Raw genomic sequence first — 23,872 nt, forward strand, 5'->3', positions numbered from 1 at the left:
TTCATCTTCCTCATTGAAGAAGTGAACCACTCACTTTGGGAGATTATTATTTCCTCTCAGATGTGTATACTTTGCACACACGTATGTATTCATAAAAACAGCACACAGTACTGCTTGGTTTTATGTAAATTTGAAAATAGATATGCATATCCTTCTGCAACTTATTTTTATTCAACGTTGTGATTCTACGACGTATCCATTTTCATACAGGTAACTCTAAGCAAGGACATTTTCCCTGCTGTGAGTTTCATCGGTTTGAATACATCACAGTTTACTAATCCATTCCACTCTGGAAGGACACTTGGGTTTGTTTCCACTTTACGAGTATTACAGATGATGCCCAAGGGACATCCTTGGGCACTGCTCTAAAATACAGGACAAAAATAGAACTGCTGAGTCATAGATGTGTGCACATCTGCTGCTTTCATTCCAACCAGTAAGAGATGATATGTCCTTTTATTCCACATGCCATGAATACTTGTCATTAACCGATTTGAATTTTTTTTTTTCCGCCATCTGATGGGGGTTGAAAAGGTTATCCCACTGTTGCTTTTATTTGCATTGCCATTATCACCAGCAGGCTGAAACATTTCTTCACATGTTTTCTGACCATTTGGGTTTCTTCTTTGATGATTTGTCTCTTCATATCTTTATCCATTTTATTTAAAGCTTTTTCCCCCTCCTATCACTAATACCATCTTTATTCATAATATTTTTTTGCCTTAAAAATTTTGTCTGATGATCTTTCCTTAGCCCCTCCCTCCCTCCCTTTCTTCCTTCTTGTCTCCTTCTTTTGCTGTCTCTTTAGAATTTGCCCGGAATGCCCTTTTAAAAAATCCCTTGTTTACAAAGTTCCCACATAATTATATATCACACATGTATCTTTTAAACAGCAAAAAGCTGGATTAAAAGAATCTGAGAGTCTTTGTATTATAATAGCTCAGTTTAATCTGTTCTCATTTATCATGATTACTAATATACTTGGATATTTTTTCCACCATTCTAACTTTCTCCCCTCCTTTCGTTCTACTTTCCTTCCTTTTATTACATGGATCCAGCTTACAAAATTAAAAAAAAAAACCTCTTTGCTCATCTATTGGGATTTAGAAGACACACATTCTATTTTTACTCTTAAAATAATTATCAAGTTATGAACTTGCATACTTAAAAATCTAAAGTTAATCAATAGCTTTTCCATGAGAAACTGAAAAGATGTCGAGTACTTTATCTTTGGTCCACTGCTTCCCATCCTGCATCTTATTCCTCTTTAGTATTTAAATTTCAACTTGTTTTCAGATCACCCTTGAAATCAGTCTGTCTCTCTCTCACATCCACACCCCATGTCTGTTTAGAGTTACAAACATATTTCTCTCATCACCATTGCTTTTTGCACTCCACTCCGTACTACTGGGTTCAACTGGGTTCTTGGTTTGTTTTAACCCAAATGATCATCGGTCTCCAAGAAGCATTTTATTCTCCCCATGATACCAGCAACAACAACAAAAGCTAACATTTGTACAGTGCTTTACAATTTAAGAACTTCCACAGAGCTGGTCCCTACATCTCTGCAAAGTAGGAATTTGTGTTAATTCCCAGTTTTACATATGAGAAGCCTGGATTTAAGCTATTGGGGTACGCACTCATATATATATTTGTAATTTTTTCAGCAGCGGTCAGTTGCTGAATGTTCAAATCTTTCAGTCTTGATATGTTTGAAAATGTCTTTATTTCACCTTTATTCTTGAATGATAGTTTTAACACGTTATAGATTTCTAGTGTGACAGGTAATTTCCCTCAGTACTTTGAAGATAATATTCCATTACACCTGGTCCTTCACTACTGCTTTTGGGAAATTTCTTGTTAGTCTAATTGTCATTCTTTTACAGGTAGGGAATTTGCATCTTCTCTTTGGTAGCTTAAAAAATTTTTCCTCTGTTTATATTTTTAAATTTAAAAAATTTTTTAATTAGTTAATTTATTTATTTTTGGCAGTATGTGGGCCTCTCACTGTTGTGGCCTCTTCCGTTGCGGAGCACAGGCTCCAGACGCGCAGGCTCAGCGGCCATGGCTCACGGGCCCAGCCGCTCCGCCGCATGTAGGATCTTCCCAGACCAGGGCACGAACCCGTGTCCCCTGCATCGGCAGGCGGACTCTCAACCACTGCGCCACCAGGGAAGCCCCTCTGTTTATTTTTGATGTCTGCAGTTTCAATATGAAGGACGGAGGTGCAGACTGATTTTTATTTCTCTTGCTCAGGACTCAATGTCCTTATTTGACTTGAAGATGCAGGTATTTCTTAAGTTCTGAAATGGTCTTAGATATTGTTTCTTCAAACATCATCCCCACCCCATTCCTGCTATTTTTCCTTTTTGAACACCTGTTAGCAGTGTGTTGGACCATCTCACTGTCTTCCACCTTTACCTCCCTTTCATATTTTCTTTTTATCTGTCTGTACTGCATTGTAGATAGTTTTCTCAGATCTATTTTCTAATAATTTTTTTTCCTTTTCTGTGGGCTAATCTGTTTAATGCCTCCAGTGTTTTCATTTGGATGTTTTTAGTGCCTGGGTGCCTAGAAATGCTCTATTTGGTTCTTTCTCAAACACTTCTGTTATTTTCCATGACAGACTTCTTACTTTATGGTTACTACATCCCCTTCCTCTAAATTATACCTTACCTATTCTGTCTCTAAATACTTTTAACATGTTTATTTTATAGTTTCTTTCAAATGTTTTAAATTCGTTTTTTGGGGGGATGCTCATATGCCTATCTAACATGCATTATTTTGGTATATATTGTTTTCTAGGTGAATCCCAGGGGCGCTGTCTTGTGGAAGGGACTCTACAGGAAGTTTCAGCATTTATAACTATCAGGGTACAAGCATTTCACTGGTTCTGTCAGTTTTGATGCTAATCTCTCAGCTTAAATGCTTTCTGCGAGACTGCGTTGTTTAAATTTTAGACTCCACACTTGATGTGGTGCAGCCTTGTATTTCTTATTTCTTTCAGCTTCCTTGCTATGTCCCTGGGCTGGCTGGCTTGCTGGGTTTTACTGTCCTTGTTAGTAGACAGTGAAATCTTTGCAGAGCCTGGCTTTTGGCAGGGGGCTCCATTTCATGCCCTGGTCTTGCTGGAGTCTACATTCTTGCGTCCTGTTCCTGTTTGTGCTCTAATGCACATCCCTAAGGCATCTTTCTACATCCAATAGTCTGTGGGCCACGTGTAGCTTTAACTCCGAGTTAAACCACTCTAGCTGTGAATTTCCTGTTCTTAGACCTGTTTTTTTTCTTTTCTTTTGAACTTGGTTATATAATTAAGATTTTTTTTAATGCAAAATTTCTATGTGTTCAGAGGGGGAAAAAGGCTCAGTTCACTACCACCATTCTGATTGCCAACTATAAGCATCTTAAAGGCAGGATCCACGTCTGACTGACCTCTGTGAACGTCAAATAGAGTCTGATAGGCAAGTGCCATGTGTCAATATTTGCTCCAAAGTGTTTCATGAACGAATGAGAGAGAAGGAAAGCCTAAAGGAAAGAGGACAAGTGAAAGCAACAAAATGAACTTCAGACACACAGATGTGCAACTGAGGATGATGATTAGAGAAAGGGAATACTGAAAACTTACAGAAAGTAAGATCAAATGGCTAATGAAATAGATACGGTATTTGTGAAGTTCTCAAGAAGTTTCTCATACTACCAAATGCAAAACCGATAGCTAGTGGGAAGCAGCCGCATAGCACAGGGAGATCGGCTCGGTGCTTTGTGACCACCTAGAGGGGTGGGATAGGGAGGGTGGGAGGGAGGGAGACGCAAGAGGGAAGAGATATGGGGAGATATGTATATGTATAGCTGATTCACTTTGTTATAAAGCAGAAACTAACACACCATTGTAAAGCAATCGTACTCCAATAAAGATGTTAAAAAAATTTTTTTAAATAAAAAACAGGGAGAGATTTAGATTGTAAAATTGGTGAAGTGGCTTGCAAATCTGGACCCCCGTGGAATATAACACAACACGCATTTGAAGCTGTGCGGTTTAGGAAGTGCGCTCCTAAGCATTTGACCCCTTCCTCTCCCTTGTGCTGGAGGCAGAACAGGCATCCTTGGCTTTGCCACAGCAGGGCGTAGAGATGCACGGCCCACTGGCCCCTCAGCGTGCTGGCTTTGGGAGCCTGGCATCGTGTCACTTCTGAGATCCAGGCTTATCATGTGTGAAGCGGGGAATTAACACGAATTCCTACTTTGCAGAGATGTAGGGACCAGCTGTATGGAAGTTCTCAAATTATAAAGCATGGTACAAATGTTAGCATTTGTTGTTGTTGCTGATATCATGGGGAGAATAAAATGCTTCTTGGAGACCAATGATCATTTTGGTTAAAACAAACCAAGAAATAATCATATTCTTCTTTTTGCTTGTTTTTTAAATAATTTCTTAGAACCTACTCATGACTGTGGGTAGTTTTTTTTTTCTTGCGGTACGCGGGCCTCTCACTGTTGTGGCCTCTCCCGTTGCGGAGCACAGGCTCCGGACGCACAGGCTCAGCGGCCATGGCTCATGGGCCCAGCCGCTCCGCGGCATGTGGGATCTTCCCAGACCGGGACACGAACCCGCGCCATCGGCAGGTGGACTCTCAACACCGCGCCACCAGGGAAGCCCGATTGTGTCTTAATAAATTGCTGTCAGGCACACTGAAACCTCTGGAGGAAAGGCAGTGCATTTTAAATAATTAATTAATTAGCAGCGATGGGTCTTCACTGCTGCGCACTGGCTTTCTCTAGTTGCGGTGAGCAGGGGCTACTCTTAGTTGCAGTGTGTGGGCTTCTCATTGTGGTGGCTTCTGTTTGTTGAGGAGCACTGGCTCTAGGCACACGGGCTTCAGTAGTTGTGGCACACGGACTCAGTAGTTGTGGCTCGTGGGCTCTAGAGCGCAGGCTCAGTAGTTTTGGCACATGAGCTTAGCCGCTCCGCAGAGTGTGGGATCTTCCCGGACCAGGGATCAAACCAGTGTCCCCTGTGTTGGCAGGCGGATTTTTAACCACTGCGCCACCAGGGAAGTCCCTAATCAAATTCTTAGAATGACTTTTCAGGAAAATAAGACTGTGTTCTTGCTGTTATTTCTATATGCAGGATGGTAAATAAATCAGGAGAGAAACTGGAGAGGACTCAGATTTTCAGGAAGGCAGGCATGACTTGCCCAGAGTAGAACATGAGAATGAAATGCCTCTGTGTCAAAGTGTTTCTGTTATCAGATGTGTTAGCAAAACATCCACACACAGATGAAAGGTTACTAAAGAGAGACCTCAGGTTCCACTTGAAAACAGATTATAAGGTTAATGTGTAACAACACACCTAAAAATAAAAAGCACTTTTTTTTCACTTCAGTAGGAACAGCATCTCTTTAACTCTTTCTTGAGAACCTCTATGGTTTTCAGAGCTATTACTTACGGAGTGCCTACCATGCCCAAATTTAAATTTCCTCTTGCTAGTTCTCATAATGCCTTGTGCAGAATCATTCTCATGTTCATGACAAGAAAATAATTTAGGTATATGATGTAGCCATGGATCTAAACCCAGGTTTTTTACTTCAAAACTCATGCCTTTTCCTCTCTCCATGCTGCTGGCTCAATCATTTATAGCTCTTTCCTCCAGAGTATCTCTTTACAGCTATAAAGAGATATTTGGAACCTCAGATGTTTTGCTATTACATTCACTCATTTGTTTATTTTTTGCTCACCATTATGCAGTAAGATGTTGTGTTTTTCAAATTCCATTGCTGCTTCGACTGCATGAAATTGAGTTCTCTAAATGAAGAGTACTGTGTCCTCAATATAGCTTAAAATTTCAAGAAAATAGGCCATCTTAGAAACACATTTTACTTCACATCATTTTTGCACAATTAGACTAAATGCACAGGAATGCACATCCAAAGAAGCTGAAATAAGGACAATCTTTTTGGCATGATACTGGGATTAATTCTGCAACATTACTTCACAGAAATACTCTTCTTCGCGACATGCTTTTATTCATTTAATAATCTTACTTCATTTTGAGTAAAAAAAATGTAAAAATACCTTGGTATTCCCAAGATTACCTTGGGAAAGAGATGAAATTTGTATAATGTTTCTAGAAAGTAAAAGTAAACGCAAAATTCACTCTTAACAGTGGGCTAATATAAAGGCAGTAGGATTTTTTTTTTTTTTTTTCTGTGGTACGCGGGCCTCTGACTGTTGTAGCCTCTCCCGTTGCGGAGCACAGGCTCCGGACACGCAGGCTCAGTGGCCATGGCTCACGCGCCCAGCCGCTCTGCGGCATGTGGGATCTTTCTGGACCAAGGCATGAACCTGTGTCCCCTGCATCGGCAGGCGGACTCTCAACCACTGCACCACCAGGGAAGCCCTAGTAGGAGATTTTTGAGATAGGAAATATCCCTGTATTAAAGCAAACATCAGACCTGAAAAACTGACAGTCATCAGTCTCTACTTCTGTGGACATGTCATCGATTTATAAATATCATCTCATTTGCAGGGACAGCATAAACTCCACTTTTAAATAAATAAACACAACAACCAAATGGTCATAGAGATCCAGTTCCAATTCCAAAGACCTTCGGTTAAAATCCATGAAAACGACAGTTCTAAAATATTTTCAAAGACACTCTTCAAAAAAGAAGAAAAAAGAATGAAAGAAACATTTCAATAGTTTTGTCATTTTCTTAAGCTAGCAAACCAATTTTATTCACAGCTACAACTTCAGCTGGTCCTCTCTTAGGACGTGTTACACTAAACTGCAATCATATGATCATTTGGAAATAGTTTTAAAATATTAAATTAAAAGAATCTAATGTCTCTAAACCTGATTCACCTGGAATAAAAGTGAATAATCAAAGAATTAGAAAATACTTTTTTTCCTGTTTTTTGAGAGAATTCAGGGTTGGAATTTATTCTCATAATAAGAGTGAGAATTAGAAAAAGGCTCATTAAAATCAGAGTGGGAAGGGCATTCACAATTTAAATGATTTGTATGCTAGTTGCCTGCTTTTGACTTAGTAGCTAAACGATCTGAACAACTTGTGTATCTACAGGACCCATGCACTCTTGCCATTATTATATGTTAACAGTGTTGTCCTACTTCACATTATGAGAATAGTCCACTGAACCTATTGGCCAATGGCTGTCAGAAGGAACACTCCTGTTTCAGTTTTCAAGTACTGGCTTACCAAAACACTACTAAAAATGTATTTGAAAGTCTTAGCTGTTCAGTTTTCTGGAGGTCCATATTGGAGGTAGCTGATTTAGGAAATTATTGCCCCAAACTAAATACATTCCTGGAATCATATTCATGTTCTACTCTGATAGAAATAGACATTTGATAAGCCCAAACCACAACACATTCCAGGTTATGGGTACCAGAGGACTCAGGAGCTCTAAGCATTAGCCTGAACACCTACAGGGACACCTCATGCTGTGGCCGTCTACAAGGAGAATGCAAGCTAACTTCAACTTAAAGAATCTCTGCAAGAACTGGAAGCAGGCTCTTGAAGAGATATTTATACACTCATGTTCATCATAGCACTATTAAAAATATCCAGAAGGTGGAAGCAATCCAATGTTCACTGATAGATGAATGATAAAGTGTGGCATATACATACGATGGAATATTATTCAGCCTTAAAAAGGAAGGATATTCTAACACATGCTACAACCTGGATGAACCTTGATGACGTTATGCAAAGTGAAATAAGGCAGTCACAGAAAGACAAATACTGTATGAGTCCATTTATCTGAGATACCTAGAGTCGTCAAATTCATAAAGACAGGAAGTAGAATGGTTGTTACCAAGGGTTGGGAGTAAGAGGGAATGGGCACTTGTTTACATAACAATGTGAATGTATTTAACATTATTGAACTATACAGTTAAAAATGGTTAAGATGATAAATTGTATGCTATAAGTATTTTATTGCAATTAAAAATTTTTAAATCAAAAAACAAAAAATATTTCCAAATTATATGACAAATAAAGGGTTAATGTCCCAAAGATATAAACAGCTCATATAACTCAATATCAAAAAACCAAACAATCCAATTAAAAAATGGGCAGAAGACCTGAATAGACATTTTTCCAAAGGAGGCCATCAGGCCATCATGGCTATAAGGTACATGAAAAGATGCTCAATGTTGTTAATCATCAGAGAAATGCAAATTAAAACCACAATGAGCTATCACCTCACAGCTGTCAGAATGGCTATCATCAAAAAGACCACAAATAACAAATGTTGGAGAGGATGTGGAGAAATGGGAACCCTGGTACACTGTTGGTGGTAATGTAAATCGGTGCAACCACTGTGGAAAAAAGTATGGAGGTTTCTCAAAAAAACTAAAACTAGAACTACCATATGACCTGGCAATTCCACTCCAGGGTATATATCGGAAGAAAATTAAAACACTAATTTGAAAAGATACATGAACCCCAATGCTCACAGAAGCACTATTTACAACACTCAAGATATGGAAGCAACCTAAGTGTTCATCAATAGATGAATGGATAGAGAAGATGTGATACACACACACACACACACACACACACATACACAATGGAATACTACTCAGTCATAAAAAAGAATGAAGTTTTGACATTTGCAACAACATGGATGGACTTGGAGGGTATTATGCTTAGTGAAATACATCAGACAGAGGAAGACAAAATACTATATGATATCATTTATATGTGGAATCTAAAAAATAAAACAAACTAGTGAATATAACAAAAAAGAAACAGACTCACAGACATAGGGAACAAACTAGTGGTTACCAGTGGGGAGCGGGAAGGGGGGAGGGGCAAGATAGGAGTATGGGAGTAATAGGAACAAACTACTATGTATAAAATTGGTAAGACACAAGAATATATTGTACAACAGGGAATATAGCCAATATTTTATAATAATTATAAATGGAGTATAACCTTTAAAAATTGTGAATCACTGTGCTGTACGCCTGAAACTTATATAACATTGTAATCAACTATACCTCAGTAAAAAACGAATCTTTGCCACCCATAATCCTACCTGCTATACTTCGATAGAGATTAGAAACTAAGATTTGTGTTTAATTATGTAACTTCTTTTTGGGTTTAGGCTTTTCATTCATTCTTCTTCTTTTAGAATATATAAATTATCTTCTTCCTCCTCTGTTTTTACTACTTGCCTTTTGCCTTTTTTGTGTTTTGCTGCATTTTTAGTCTTACTGTGTCAGTGTTTTTATTGCAAGCTGTACTAAATGCTTTTTGAAAGCAGGAAGAGTGAAAATTCTTTAATAAACCATAGTTTTAAAAATCAGTCAGAAACAGCTCCTTAAACGCCTGTCTTCTGTAGTTCTGGTATCCTAAGGGGGAAGGGAAAATAGAACTACCTTTATCACTCCTTTCTCTTTCCAAGAACTCACATTTAATAGATGAAATCCTTTCACACTGGCTGATTTCATAAATGCCAAAGCACAAGAGGTTCCTAACCCTTCTACCTATGGGAGCCTAGGGAAGGCACAGTGACATTTAAAAACTTAAGCTCCTTTAGCAATACTGCACCAAACTGTACCTGTCACCCAAACACCTTTTAGGTGTGTAAGACATCACTTTACTTAGTAAGGAACTAGAAAAATAAACCTCTGAAATATTTCACTTTATCCCTTGAATCCAAGGGCTATCGTATTGTTTAATCAAATAACAGGCAACTCTCAGCACCTGGAAAGTCTATGTCCTTCTCCTGGATACTAAGGCGCATATCTTTCTATGACTGATTCTTGTACAGTGCATAGGTCCAAAATTACATGAGTGCTAAATAAATACCTGATAGCTACAGAGAACAGGGAAATCCAACAAATTTCACAGACTTTGCTCTTCAAATATAGATATAAACAAAGAAAATTAGTGCTCATTCAGGGCTGAACTCCTTGAAATCTCTGGAATCTCAAGAAGAAGCCTCTTCATAAAGCTGTTTGCTAACATGTTATTACTTCCATCAATTGCCCCAGGTGTAGGGGTGTGTGTGTGTGTGTGTGTTATACAAGGTTGGAATGCGTGCAGCGATAGTGTCAATCTTACAACAGAGAATTAAATAATTTGAGTGGTATGGTGCACACAGATAATCACAGCAGATCTGCAGGACCAGACCTTACATATGATACTGCAAGCTACATTTTTATGTATGAATAAATCTAACATCTTGTTACATGGTCAGTGTAACAGATGGTGCCTGTCTGAAGCTTGTTATTTTCCTAGAAACAGCATGCAGAAACAGTCCTTTTTTTTCAAATCTTAATTAGAATAAAAATGACCTCAATTTGAGCATTCAAATTATGCCAGTTTGTGGTTTTTATTTTTTTTCATAGTCTTACTAGATTTTTCCTGAACGGACAAACAATATATATCTGTAGGAGGACCATTTTTCTAGTTGCAGTTTAGATGTCTGTTCATTTTTATAGTACTTACATCATTTATTAATAGGCAGGGCAGAACTCAGCTGCTTAAGAATCACTGCAGAATGTTGTTTGTGGTTTGCTTTACTGGACAGATGAGCCAGAGGGAGTGGTACCCAGTGATCTCCATAACATTCATGTATTCTCTATTAATTTTACATCGCCAAGTCCAGTAATAGTTAAAAGCTAGTTCAGTGTTTTGTTTGTTACCTTAATTGATGTTCCAGAAGGGATACGTTTCATAGAACTGCCCTCGACTTAAGCATCACAATTTCTGCTGACTTTAATGGATGTTACACAGACCAAAAGAATATGTGACAATTGAAAAATCTAGAAGCAGCCTGGTTATACAACAACCATAATTTACCACAGATGGTCCTAGAAATCTAGAAATGTTTAATCTTTACCATACATTTTATCTATAGTTTTTGATAAAACAGTCCTTTGTACCTTACCTTTTAAAATACTCATAGAGTCAGCACAGTTTCTTTTGGGTACAGGACACATGTTTTTGGTAGAGGAAAGAAACATGCAGCCATAACCCACTGTGAAAGTTCAGATTTTAGAGCAAGTTAAATTGGGGGTATCTGTGATAAATCGCATGACAAAAATGTTTTGGCTTGACCAAAGGTTTAATCTTCGTATTCACTGCACTGTGAATTTCCACAGGCCAGTTACAGTATAATTCATTTTAAAAAGTCCTACTAAATAGCAGAGGGATCTATAACCAATCTCTTGGGATAAACCATAATGGAAAAGGATATAAAAAAGAATGTATATATGTATAACCGAGTCACTTTGCTGTGCAGCAGGAATTAATACAACATTGTAACTCAACTCTACTTCAATAAAATATAAAAATAAATTACAAAAAGTGATTTCTAAGCAACTTTTCATGACACTACCCACTGTGTCATGGGGGACACACCTGTTTCTGAGATGTGTGACTAAATACCTCATACTAGAATAAAGTAAGGAACCCAGCCAAGTGCAGAATGTTTACCAGAAAAATGGCTCACCGTCTATTATCTATACCACGGGTGGGAGCCTTTTGCACGGGCAAACAGGTGAATACTACTGGCACTGCATGCCTACTGACAGCAGCCGCTCTAGCAGGGGAACAGAGCCTGGCCTGATTATTCCCTGGACATGTGAAGACCTAGTGAACCAAATGTTTTGATTCTTGGCTGTGGTAAGGAAGCTTATATACGTCCTTGACAAAGGAACAGGCTCTAGTTCTTGACTAGATAAAGTGACTTACTTATTCCAAGTAAAAACTAGGAAGTCAAACCTCGCTGAAAATAGTATTCTAGGATTTGAATCCAAGCAGCTTGGTCTCAGAGCCTGGACTCAACTGTTATATTCAGGTTAAAACACCCAACAGCATGCTCAGAACCTTATGAGATTTAATCCGTGCTAACCATATTTACCAGGGGGGAAATGGGAGGGATAAACTGGGAGACTGCGATTGACACATACACACTACTACGTATAAAATAGATAGCTGATAAGGACCTACTGTATAGCACAGGGAACTCTACTCAATACTCTGTAATGGCCTGTATGGGAAAAGAATCTAAAAAAGAGTGAAGATATATGATTCACTTTGCTGTAAAGGAGAAACTAACACAACATTGTAAATCAACCATACTCCAACAAAAATTAAAAAAAAAAGTCATCACTAGAATCTCTCTACACACAGAAAGGATTCAAAAGAACAATATTCTCTTGTGAAAACATTTTTTAAAATAATCAAGCCTTATTTTCATAGGCTGTAGACTTTAATAGAAAATTTCTGTAAATTTAACAGTATGCAGACTGCAGATGGTTCAACAAAAGACAGAAAACCTACAGTGAGCTACTGCTTCAAAAACAGAGGCATTTTGGGTATATATCAATACTTAAAGACATTGCTCAATTTCAATAAATTAATGAATTTATTAATGAATTAATGAACTAAATGACCATAGTTTCCTTGTTAAAAGGGGCCATAAAAAGGTCAAATTCCCACTTGATAACTACTGAATTTCAAGAATATGAACAAAGTAAATTGCTGAATTTAGAAGTGTGGCTAGACTATTGTTTGGGTAAAGGGTGATAGCAAAACACCTTTTCCTAGTATGATAAAAGCTTTGTATTAAAATGCAAGTTGTGGAGTTGTTTTCTTCCTGAGGCAAAAGTCACATTTTTCTAGCAACCAGAACCTGCCATAGGTTATAAAGAAGGACGCTCACTCTGATGAAGCCCGGATGTGCAGCTGCACTTCCAAGGCAACAGCTGAGCGGCTCACTCATGCAGAGGTGGCCTTAGCAGTGTGTGTGTGCTAGGATGGGGATGCAGATGTGGAAGGTGGGAAGCAACTGGATCACAGATGCCTTCTTCTACCTTGAGAGTCTTGCTTTGGAAGAAGAAAACAGCTAAACCTCCAGCGACTGTTATTATAGACGCTCTTCAATTCATTAATCAAATGGGGACCTAGAAAACATTTTCAGGTGCCATAATTCTGGGTGAAAGGTAGATTCTGCTGTTTGACTCATTGTAAAAGCTGATAAATCCATCTCCCTAAATTTATTTATTTATAAATTATTTTTAAATTGAAGTATAGTGGATTTGCAATGTTATTTTCAGGTGTACAGCAAAGTGATTCAGTTATACATATACATATATCTATTCTTTTTCAGATTCTTTTCCCATATAGATTATTATAGAATACTGAGTAGAGTTCCCTGTGCTCTACAGTAGAGGTCCTTGTTGATTATCGTTTTTACACATAGTAGTGTGTACTGTCGCTCCCAAATTCCTAATTTATCCCTCTTCCCTCACCTTTCCCCACCTTTCCTGTTTGGTAACCATTGTTTTCTATGTCTGTCTCTTTCTGTTTCGTAAATAAGTTCATTTGTACCATTTTTTTTAGATTCCACAGACAAGCGGTATCAAATGATATTTGTCTTTCTCTGTCTGGCTGACTTCACTTAGTATGATAATCTCTAGGTCCATCCATGTTGCTGCAAATGGCATCATTTATCTGCCTAAATAAAAAAATAAAGATGATGTTCGACTCGATTAATTTATCAGAGATTAGCCACGTGCCCTTTCTTATTACTGATTCCAAACATCTGTCACAAAGCAGATGTTGTTTAGGACATTGTGAACACCTACATCATTCATGATCACCCCCCCAGGGGGTGATCACCCCCCCCCAGGCCACCACACCAGTAGCATAAATGTCAACACCGGGACACACTACACATGCACACGGAATGACATGAACACAATGCTTATTCAAAGTGTAGCCTCAACAGTTCTCTTTTTTTTAATCTGCTTGTAGAAAACTGCTAGTCAAGACTGCTGAGGAGCACAGCTGACATTTTCTAACCTTCTCTTCTACTCAGAAATTCTGTGAACTTCTGAACTTCCTCTAATCGGAACGAAGTGGCCATGGAGTCTCTCTTTAAGGACAAGCAAACGATTCTTTGGGTTTCTGTGTTCATCGCCTAGAAGCAAAGAGAGTTAAGGCTCACATTTCATGAGTGCTAGTTCCCTGGGGTCTCTGGAGCAGGCAGGACCCCGGTACCCAGCCAGGCACCAGCTCTGGCACCTTTAAGAGAGAGGTGGGTGCCACAAAAGCCCCCTCACTGTGTGCTCAACACCAAGATCTGGGGGTGCAGTTACAGGTGTGGGCAGCCAGCTGGAGTCAATGTTCTCTGCCACAAGGACAGAGGCCAGCAGTCGGGAAAAAATAGAAAATACAATAAAAATTAGAAAAGTGAAGTCATCCCTTCAAGTAACATCTGGAACAGAAATTTCAATGATTTCAAGGGCAAAACTGGTGGAGCCTGTGGGAAAAAGTTTTCCATGTAGGGTGACCACCCCAAAGAGAAGAGCACCAGGGTCACAGTAAAGTAAAAAAGCAAGTTTGTGTCATCAGTTTTCTTCCCCCGGAAAAGTGTAGAAAAGCCTTAATGCATTTAATTTCAGTGTAAGACATTCGGAGGTAATGTTTTTATTCAATAAATGCGATATTTGGTGATAAGGTCTCAGTCTACATGAGAGACAGTGATGGAAGAAAAGAGGAAGTGGGGGGGAGAGAAAGCCAGAAAATGGGGAGGAAGGGGAAGGGCCAAGCAGAAGTGGAGGGATGGGATGGGATGAGATGGGATGGGATGGGATGGGATGAGATGGGATGGGATGGGATGGGATGAGATGGGATGGGATGGCATGGGATGGCATGGGATGGGATGGGATGAGATGGCATGGGATGGGATGGGATGGGATGGGATGGGATGGGAGAGAGATGAAAAGGATGGTCGTAGGGGGAAGGAGGAGAGGGAAGGCAGAAACCACCAGAAGGGAAGGCAGAAGGAAAGAGCCCCCTCCACTCTGGAGGGTGAGCCGCAGTGCTTCAGATCCTGTGGTTCCATCACTTCAACTCTGCACTCAGAGACTGATCACCTTTCCTGCTCTGGATGGTTTCTCATGTCTGGACTGCACACACCACCTCTGTACTCTGTCCGGCCCGATTCTAACCCTCCTTTAGAGGCTGGCAGAGCCTTCAAAGCTAGATGGTTCTGCCAGCAGCTTTCCTTGAGGAGTTATTTTGTCCTTACACTCCTGGAGCACCCACCTTAGGAAAAACTCCTTTGTCATTTATTATTCCCACTTCACCTCTCAAAACGCTATTCATGTGTCTCCATCTTTTTTCCCCCCAAACAAATAACTTTTTGTTGAAGTAGAGTTGATTTACAACGTTGTATTAGCTTCAGGTGTACAGCAAAGTGATTCAGTTATACATAAATATCTATTCTTTTTCAGATTCTTTTCCACTGTAGGTTATTACTAGATATTGAATATAGTTCCCTGTGCTATATAGTAGGACACTGTTGTTGATCTATTTTATATATAGTAGTGTGTATCTGTTAATCCCAAACTCTTAATTTATCCCTCTCCTCTTTCTCCTTTGATAACCATAAGTTTGTTTTCTATATCTGTGAGTCTATTTTTGTTTTGTAAATAAGTTCATTTGTATCATTTTTTCATATTCCATGTATAAGTGCCATCATATGATATTTGTCTTTCTCTGTATGATATTTGTCTTTCACTTAGTATGATAATTGCTAGGTCCATCCATGTTGCTGCAAATGACATGATTTCATTCTTTTTTATGGCTGAGTTCCCCATCTTCTTTATCCATTCATCTGTCAATGGACACTTAGGTTGTTTCCATGTCTTGGCTATTGTAATAGTGCTGCTATGAACATAGAGGTGCATGTATCTTTTCAAATCATGTTTTTGTCTGGACATATGTCCAGGAGTGGGACTGCAGGATCATATGGTAGCTCTAGTTTTAGTTTTTTTTTAAAGGTAGATTATTTTTAATTTTATTAATTGTTACAAATGAATACATTGTTTTGAAAAATAGAGAGAAATTGGCACATAGCAAATAGCTCAAACATAAGTCAAGAAAATATTAGACCAAGATAGATTTGAACTCGGACTTTTAAAAAGGTCTTCCAAAACTGTTTATCTCTTTTTACTTATTTCCAACAATCAACATTATTTCATTGAGCATCTATTAGTATGGCATAATGTAAATACTTTAAGAAAAAATATAAGCATATCACATTGTCCTTGTCCTTAGCAGTTTATAATCTAGCTATTTGTGATTATAAAGACACATTTAAAAAATTCTGGGACCTAACACCTTTAAGTAAAATCATCTTTGATAGTAATCACTCTGGAAGGTTATATGATTATTTCAAAAAATCCTCAAACATTTTTGCATCTTTTCCTTTGGGATCGCCTTTGGAGTCATTATACAAATCATTTAAGAAAGGCAGACTCATTACTCTAATTTTAGTTTAGAATGCTGCTCTATCGTCCTTCTGTACCTAATTTAGACACCTGAATTAATCACTGGGTTTGTTGCTCACCGATTTCTGGTTATTCTAAAATCTCAAATTCACTCTAAAGACAAGTTTCACTATTCTTGATGCCCTTCAAAAGCATGTCCTGCAGCATCACCGGACAGTAAGTACCTGGAGGATGGATGAGAAGTCCTTCCTCATCAGCTTTGCATCTCCCCCCAGCATCCCGCTCAGAGCTTAAGCACAGCAGGGATGCAATACGCATCCTATGTTGAACTGACAGCACATTAGCTGTTCAGCCGCTGGAGACATCAGGGTGGGCTGTGGATAGAGGCGAGGAAAGGCTCCAGATGGGGCTTGAGGGGGATTTCTTTCCATTCTGCTATTTCAGTGTTTTCTTTCATGACTCCTTAGGCATCTGGCTTTAACACTGAAGGACAGAAAGGTCTGCCCGAAGTCGGCAGCAGATTCTCCCAACACTCTCATCTGGCCCTGGCTCTAACCCAGGGTTTGGTGCGTGTGCTGAGACCACTTCCCCAGCTGCCACGTTTGTCAGAAGACAGAGGCAAAAATCCCCCTTCCAGGGCCAGCTCCTCTGCTATCGCCCTGATGTGGGAGGGCTCAAATCCACAGCACCCGCCTTATGTACCTGACCCCCAGGTTGTAAGCCTCTCTGGCGTATTTTTGAATATCCCATCTGGTTGCAACTCTGGGCTCCAGTGCGAAGGGATATTCGAGGAGATCCACAAACCCTCTTTCGCCTCAGTCGGGCAGGTGGAACCCCAGGGACTGCACCATCAAGTGTGCTTTCAGCCCTGTAGCCCGTAGGCCTTCCTTCATGAGTCTCATTGTCTTCAGGCTGGTCCAGGGCCCACATCGGCAGTTCACGCCAACGACTGAAGCCCCCGCCTTCACCAGCTTCCGCCACATTCTCCAGGTGTTACACCATGCGTGTCTCTCTCTGGGCCTATGCGCACGGTGGCTGCCACGGGTTTTCCGGATTCTTTTAAGACTTCCACGGCCCACACAGCTTCTTCAACGTGTTCAAAGTAGTCTGCAATCCACAAGTCCACATTTTTCCTGGCAAAAACCTCTAGCTGTAGTCGAAAAAGTTTTAAAATTCTAGCCTCATCCTTGTGGTGTTTGTACAACGACGTCTGGCAGATCCCCTCTGCGACTGAAGCGTCAGCTCTGTCGGCTGCTTCTCTGGTAAGGTCACAGGCAGCGGTGTTTACAGCTTCCCACTGGCTTTCCATATTGTCCTCACTGGCAGAAAAGGTGAAGGTCCGCGTGACATTCTATCCCGCTCTCAAGAACTCCACGTGAAGATGACGAACTGCATTTGGATGTCCTACTATGGCTTCTGGAGTCCAGAGCCCGGCCTTCACGTAGCCCCTCTTCTCCAGAGTTATGCGAAAGCTGCCGTCTCCAAGCACACCCTCCCCGCTATCCAGAGACTCTAAAATGCCCTTCTTGGCTCCAGGGCCATCGCGCTGCAGCTGCTGCAGGCGCTGGGTGGTGGGGAGCACACGGGGCCAGGAGCCCAGCCCTCCTATTTTTAGTTTTTTCAGGAACCTCTATTCTGTTCTCTATGGTGGCCGCCCCGATTTACATCCCCACCAACAGTGTAGGAGGGCTCCCTATTCTCCACACGTGTCTACATCTCAATTCACCAACCACACGACAGAATTCTGGAGAACGGAAACTGTGACTGTCACTGTGGTTCCCTTACAATGGCCACCACAGAGCCTTGCACAATGCAGACATTCTCAATACTTCCTCCCGACTAGCAAAACACCAGTTGTTGTTCATTTTTTTGGCTAAATGATAAGAGTGAAGAGATTTACTTTTCACTTTAGGGGAAGTGACTGGGATGGTCTTTGTAGTATTGTTCTCCTCCTTTTTTTTTCTTTTGGCTGTACCTCACGGCTTGTGGGATCTTAGTTCCACGACCAGGGATTGAACCTGCGTCCCCTGCAGTGGGAGCGCGGAGTCCTAACCACTGGACCACCAGGGAAGTCCCTCTCCCTCCTTCTTAATCGACCTCACGCTAACCACAAGTTCTCACAGCTATAAGTTATGTGACTGGTAAAGCAGAACTACAGAATCATAAACTGTAAGAGGTTGGAAGGGACCTCTGAGACCCTTCCTTCTCCACTACTTTGTAGACGAGAGGAGACATGTGATGTAATGAAAACAGCAGGAGTTTTCAGGGAAGACCTGGGCCCACACGTGAGGTTCACCTCTCCACTGCTATGTGATCGCGGATAATCCACTGAACTGCTGTCTGCCTGAGGCAGCTGCATCATTTATAAGACAGTGATCATCGTACCTGTCTTAAAATATGATTGTCTATAAACGAGTGGGTCATATAAAAGCATCAAGTAGAGCTAATGGCACATGGCAGGCCCCATAAGTATCCTGCTACTAGACGGAGAGCCCTTTAAGCACAGAGACGATGTTCTACTGAGCTTTGATTCTCCGGTGTGGGAAATGTAGATAATTAAATGAGGAAACAGAGATCTGGACCTTGAGTGAAGCTTCCTGAAAGCCAAGCAGAATCAGAGTCTGGGTTGGGTTTTAAACATCACTTAGACAAGTGGTTCTCCAAATGTGGTCTGAGGATGCGGGGGTGTCCCCAGGACCCTTTCCAGGATTCCGAGAGGTTCTTTCTCCAACTATACATCTGCGTGAGGCTGAATCTTTTTCCTACACTTTGGCCAAACAACCAGTCACAACTGGCTGGATGTAAGAAGCAGGTAAGAGAGTGCAACTGTCTTCATTTAAGTGAGACTGAAGGAATTGCAAAAAAGGCAAAACAATGCCACTCTTCTAATTTTTTTTTTGTTTTGAAAAAAACAGTTATTTTTCCTAAAATGTTTATGCTATTATGTTTTTGTCTTGCTATTTATGTAATATGTAATAGGTTAATTTTATTTTAAAATGAATCAATAAATCAATATTTTTTTTAAAATTTCTGTTTTAATTTCTGATATGAGTAAATACCAATAGCCATAACTTACATAAACAATAGCTCTTTGGGATCCTTGATGATTTTAAGAGCATAAAGGGGGTCCTGAGAACAAAAAGTTTGTGAACTGTTGATCTCATCCAATTCCCTCATTCTGCAGAAGGGAGACAAGGGTCTAGTGAAGTTAAATCATTCACTTGACAACACTGAGGGACTGATCAGCAAGGTTAGGGACTGAGCCCCTGGTCTTCAACAATGGAGCTCTTAAATACTGTTGTGATATCAGAGAGGAAGGAAACAGATTTGGAGGACTAAGTCACACTCTGAACCAAAGTTCCAGTTTTTCTAAGAATATTTTATTTTCCATTTGTGTTCTTTATACATTGGGCATATTCTCACCCATTTTAGACAGTAACTCTTATGAAAGATGATACATGATCGGTCAGTAAAGTTTCCAAATACATACAGTCTCTGAAACCACCCAATGAAACCAATATTAGCACCAAAGGTCCACTAGGCCTAACTGCCTGAAAAATCAAGTTCTGTGGTCAAGGTATAAGCGTTGATGTAGTTGAAACATTCTGAGTTTTGGACTGAGAAACACTGGGGCTCAAAACTTTGAGCCTCTGTCACCTCATCTTTGAAAGAGGGGTAATAAATTCCCACGTCACAGAGCTGTGAAGATGAAATAGGATCATGTGTGGGAGATGGCATACAGCATGATGCCTTTCACCAGCTTTCAGCAGAAGCCCATAATCCTTCAAATAACCCCTGTAAACTACTCGATTATTAATTACTTTTGCACTCTAGTATCCATGTAAATGGAGTGTTATGGACTGAATGTTCGTCTCCCCCAACCCCCATATGTTGATGTTCTAACCCCCAATGTGATGGTATCAGTAGGTGGGGCTTTGGGGAGGCATTTAGGGTCATGAGGGTGGAGCCCCCATGACAGGATTAGTGCCCTTCCAAGAAGCAGGAGAGACATTAGAGCTGACTCTCTCCACTATGTGAGACCAGTGAGAAGGCAGCCTTCTCTCTGCAAGCCAGGAAGAAAGCCTTCAGCAGAACCTGACCATGCTGGCATCCTGATCTTGAACTTCTAGCCTCTTGCACTATGAGAAATAAGGGTCTGCTGTTTAAACCACCCCATCTATGGGGTTTTGTTACAGCAGCCTGAGGTGCCTAAGACAGAGGGGGACACCATGCTTGTAGCAGAACAGGAGTTAGGAGTTTATAAACTATTCATTCCATTGATTCTATTGAGGCAGTGTCTATTTCAAGGTGGATGGGCACAGAAGATGGGTCCAGCTAGACAAAGCTTGCAACACCCATCACTGTGTAAGTTGACTGGGGCGACATTCCTGCTGCAGTGCTAATGACCCAGATACACAGATGAGTTTTAAATAAGGAGGTGGAGGGTCTCCACATATGACTTTCTTTTTTTTGGTTTCTCTCCCTTCTCCACTTGTTTCTTTCAGAAAAGTATCAATCTCAGAACTTAAGAAAAATTAAATAACCACTTCAGAGCCTGCCCAAAACACAACCTTATTAAATTAGCTTAGGGTTTCATCAGGGGAAGTGAGGGACATAAAACCAAAATCATCTCTCGTGTGTGATACAATAAAAATGGATAATCATGTGACCTAGTTTGGGTTCTAGAAGTATCTAAAGACACAAGTTCAGAAAATACTTTATATATCAAGACACAGCAGGTACGTTCTCCTTCAATCCAGAGGGGCGCTGTCAAAGCTACCATCTCTGGAGCTTCCCTGGTGGTGCAGTGGTTAAGAATCTGCCTGCCAATGCAGGGGACACAGGTTTGAGCCCTGGTCCGGGAAGATCCCACATGCCATGGAGCAACTAAGCCCATGCGCCACAACTACTGAGCCTGCACTCTACAGCCCACAAGCCACAACTGAGCCTGCGAGTCACAGCTACTGAAGCCCGCATGCCTAGAGCCTGTGCTCCGCAACAAGAGAAGCCACTGCAATGAGAAGCCCACACACCGCAATGAAGAGTAGCCCCTGCTCGCTGCAACTAGAGAGAGCCCATGCGCAGCAACGAAGACCCAACCCGGCAAAAAAAAAAAAAAAAAAAGCTACCATCTTTGTGTCTTATGACCTGTGTCAAGGGGGGAAGCCTGGAGCTCTCCTTAGTGTGTTAGTTGGTTAATCCATTCCTTGCCACCTGCCCCATCTTGCAATATAATCACTGCATCAAGACTAATTTTTCTCTATCAGTTTTTCAATAAAGAAATATACTCCAGTGAGTTCATTTTGTATTGAAGAGTATTTTTACCTGAAGAGACCAAAGTCCTTGAGCACATTAACTGAACTGAAGAACAACATGCTAATATTAGCCACACTAAGCCTTTTAAACATAACATATGATCTTAAACTGGTTTTGACTTTTACTCGAAATGAAAAATAGCTCCCTCTAGTTAGCCAGAGTAAAGCTGGGACATATTTCTTGCATCACCACTACTCTGTGATTCCAATATAGTTATAAATAGCTTAAACAGTTCATTCCATTTGCAGTCTCCTATTTGTTTTGCTTTAATTTCGTACTATACTGGCAATTACCCAGCTTCATTAACTACTTAGGAAATTTCTCAAGTACACTACAAGAAACGCCACGCAAGAAATATTAACCTACAGCAGTGCTCTTGAAGTCAACCTTGAAAGGGAAATCCTTTTCATCAAGTTTACAGGCCAAGCCCTAAAAGCACTGTAGGGTCAACCCACATCAAAAATCTTGCTTCTGACCCTTGTACTGGAAAGAAGACTCATTACCAACCCCCCAATCATCACTGAGTGCCAATTATGTAGAAAGCATTTTGCTAGACATTAAGGAAAAAATTTAAAATACTTCCTGAATTCTAGGAGTTTACAGTATATCTGGAGTAAAATTGTATGTGTAAATACACACACACACACACACACACACACACACACACACACACACAGAGTAAAACATAGAAAGTACCAAAGGACTGATATAGAAAAAATTGACACAGATAAAAACAGTTTTTGGGGAACAAGTCACTATTGACTTTGATGGTAAGAGAAGTGATTGGAGAGGAAGCATCCTTTGGGTTGGGCTTGGGGGAGGGGAAAGGAAAATGTTAGGAGCAAAGGCACAGCAGTGGAAAGACAGGACAAAGGGAAGAGGAAGGTTAATTTGGTTGGCATAGAGTTTATGCAGGGAAATAATACTGAAAATAGCATGTTAAAATTAATTAGCTCTATTTTATACACAGTAGTGTGTATATGTCAATTCCAATCTCCTAATTTATCCCTCCCCTTTCCCTCCCTGTTAAGCATGACTAATTAGAACCTACTGTATAGCACAGGGAACTCTACTCAGTACTCTGTAATGGCCTATATGGGAAAGAATCTAAGAAAGAGTGGACATATGTATATGTATAACTGAATCACTTTGCTGTACCCCTGAAACTAACACAACATTGCAAATCAACTATACTCCAGTAAAAATTTTAAAGAAACAGAAAAAAAATAAAATTAATTAATTCATCAAGTACTTACTAATGCCAGACAGTATCCTAGGTGCTGGCCATGCAAAGGTGTACCACACAGGCCAGCTTCCTCCCCTCCCTGAGCCTACGTTATGGGGTCAGGGGACCTGCTACAGAGAAAATACACATGTGATATGATGGGAGGGATTGGGCAAGGTGGTCAGGGAGGGTATATACCTTAGGTCTGGCGGTCGGGCAAAATCTGTCTGAATAGCAATACTCTGAGCGACAAGGTGAGAACGCACCATCCTCCTTCACAGAGCGAACAGCAAGTGTGAAGGGCCTGAGTCAGGAATGACCTTAGATCCTTCAAAGCACCAAAAGGTCATCAGTGGGGCTAACCAAGGGCGCTAGAAAATCCTCTGAGAGAATTCCTTCAAACTGCCCCTTACTATTTTCAATACCACTTTTTTGTGGTCCTATATGAAGATGATGGTATATTACCTGAGTCATATTCTCTGGGGATATGGCAGGTGGGATTTCTTCATGACGCTGCCTTCATTTTTCCCATGACGCCCCCCACCTGCCACTAGAGCGGGAGCCCCATGTTTTGCTCACTGTTGAATTCCTGGTTCCTAGAACAGTGCTTAATGTATTTAAGTTGCTCAAGAAATATCTGTCGAATGAACACACTGAGTGAACGTCACTTATCTCCTCCTCCCCAGGGTGGTCCAAAATGAGAGGCGTGAATGGGGAAAAACAAGACAGGACAAGGAGTAAGACTATCTACCTGCGATTCTAGCTTTAAATTAAGACTGCTCTCCTTAGCACACTCATTTTTCTCAGGTAAGGGAGGTCCCTGTCCCTTGCACGCTCCTCTCAGGAACTTCTCTTTTTTTAATTGGAGTAGAGTTGATTTACAATGTTGTGTTAGTTTCTGCTGTACAGCAAAGGGATTCAGTTATACATATATTTCTATTTTTTCATACTCTTTTCCATTACGGTTTCATATTCTTATCCATTACGGGATATTGAATATAATTCCCCGTGATGCACTTTTCTTGATGTGAGCAGCTTACCCATTCCTTCAA

At 40.5% G+C, this 23,872-nt stretch overlaps 1 protein-coding gene and 1 pseudogene across 2 annotated transcripts in view; both read right to left on the minus strand.

Annotated features, from left to right (window-relative positions):
- The window catches only part of NR3C2 (nuclear receptor subfamily 3 group C member 2), a 364,942-nt gene that overhangs the window by 40,691 nt on the left and 300,379 nt on the right, over positions 1-23,872 (minus strand). The window lies entirely within an intron of this gene.
- On the minus strand, positions 16,743-23,803 carry LOC309821770 (S-methylmethionine--homocysteine S-methyltransferase BHMT2-like; annotated as a pseudogene). Its single transcript has 4 exons — positions 23,784-23,803; positions 23,019-23,093; positions 19,356-19,457; positions 16,743-17,884 (listed from the first exon to the last, which is right to left on the minus strand). The product of its transcript is annotated as an S-methylmethionine--homocysteine S-methyltransferase BHMT2-like (transcript).

This window comes from Grampus griseus (genome assembly GCF_964374135.1).
Source record: "Grampus griseus genome assembly, chromosome: 4".
Lineage (NCBI taxonomy): Eukaryota > Metazoa > Chordata > Mammalia > Artiodactyla > Delphinidae > Grampus > Grampus griseus.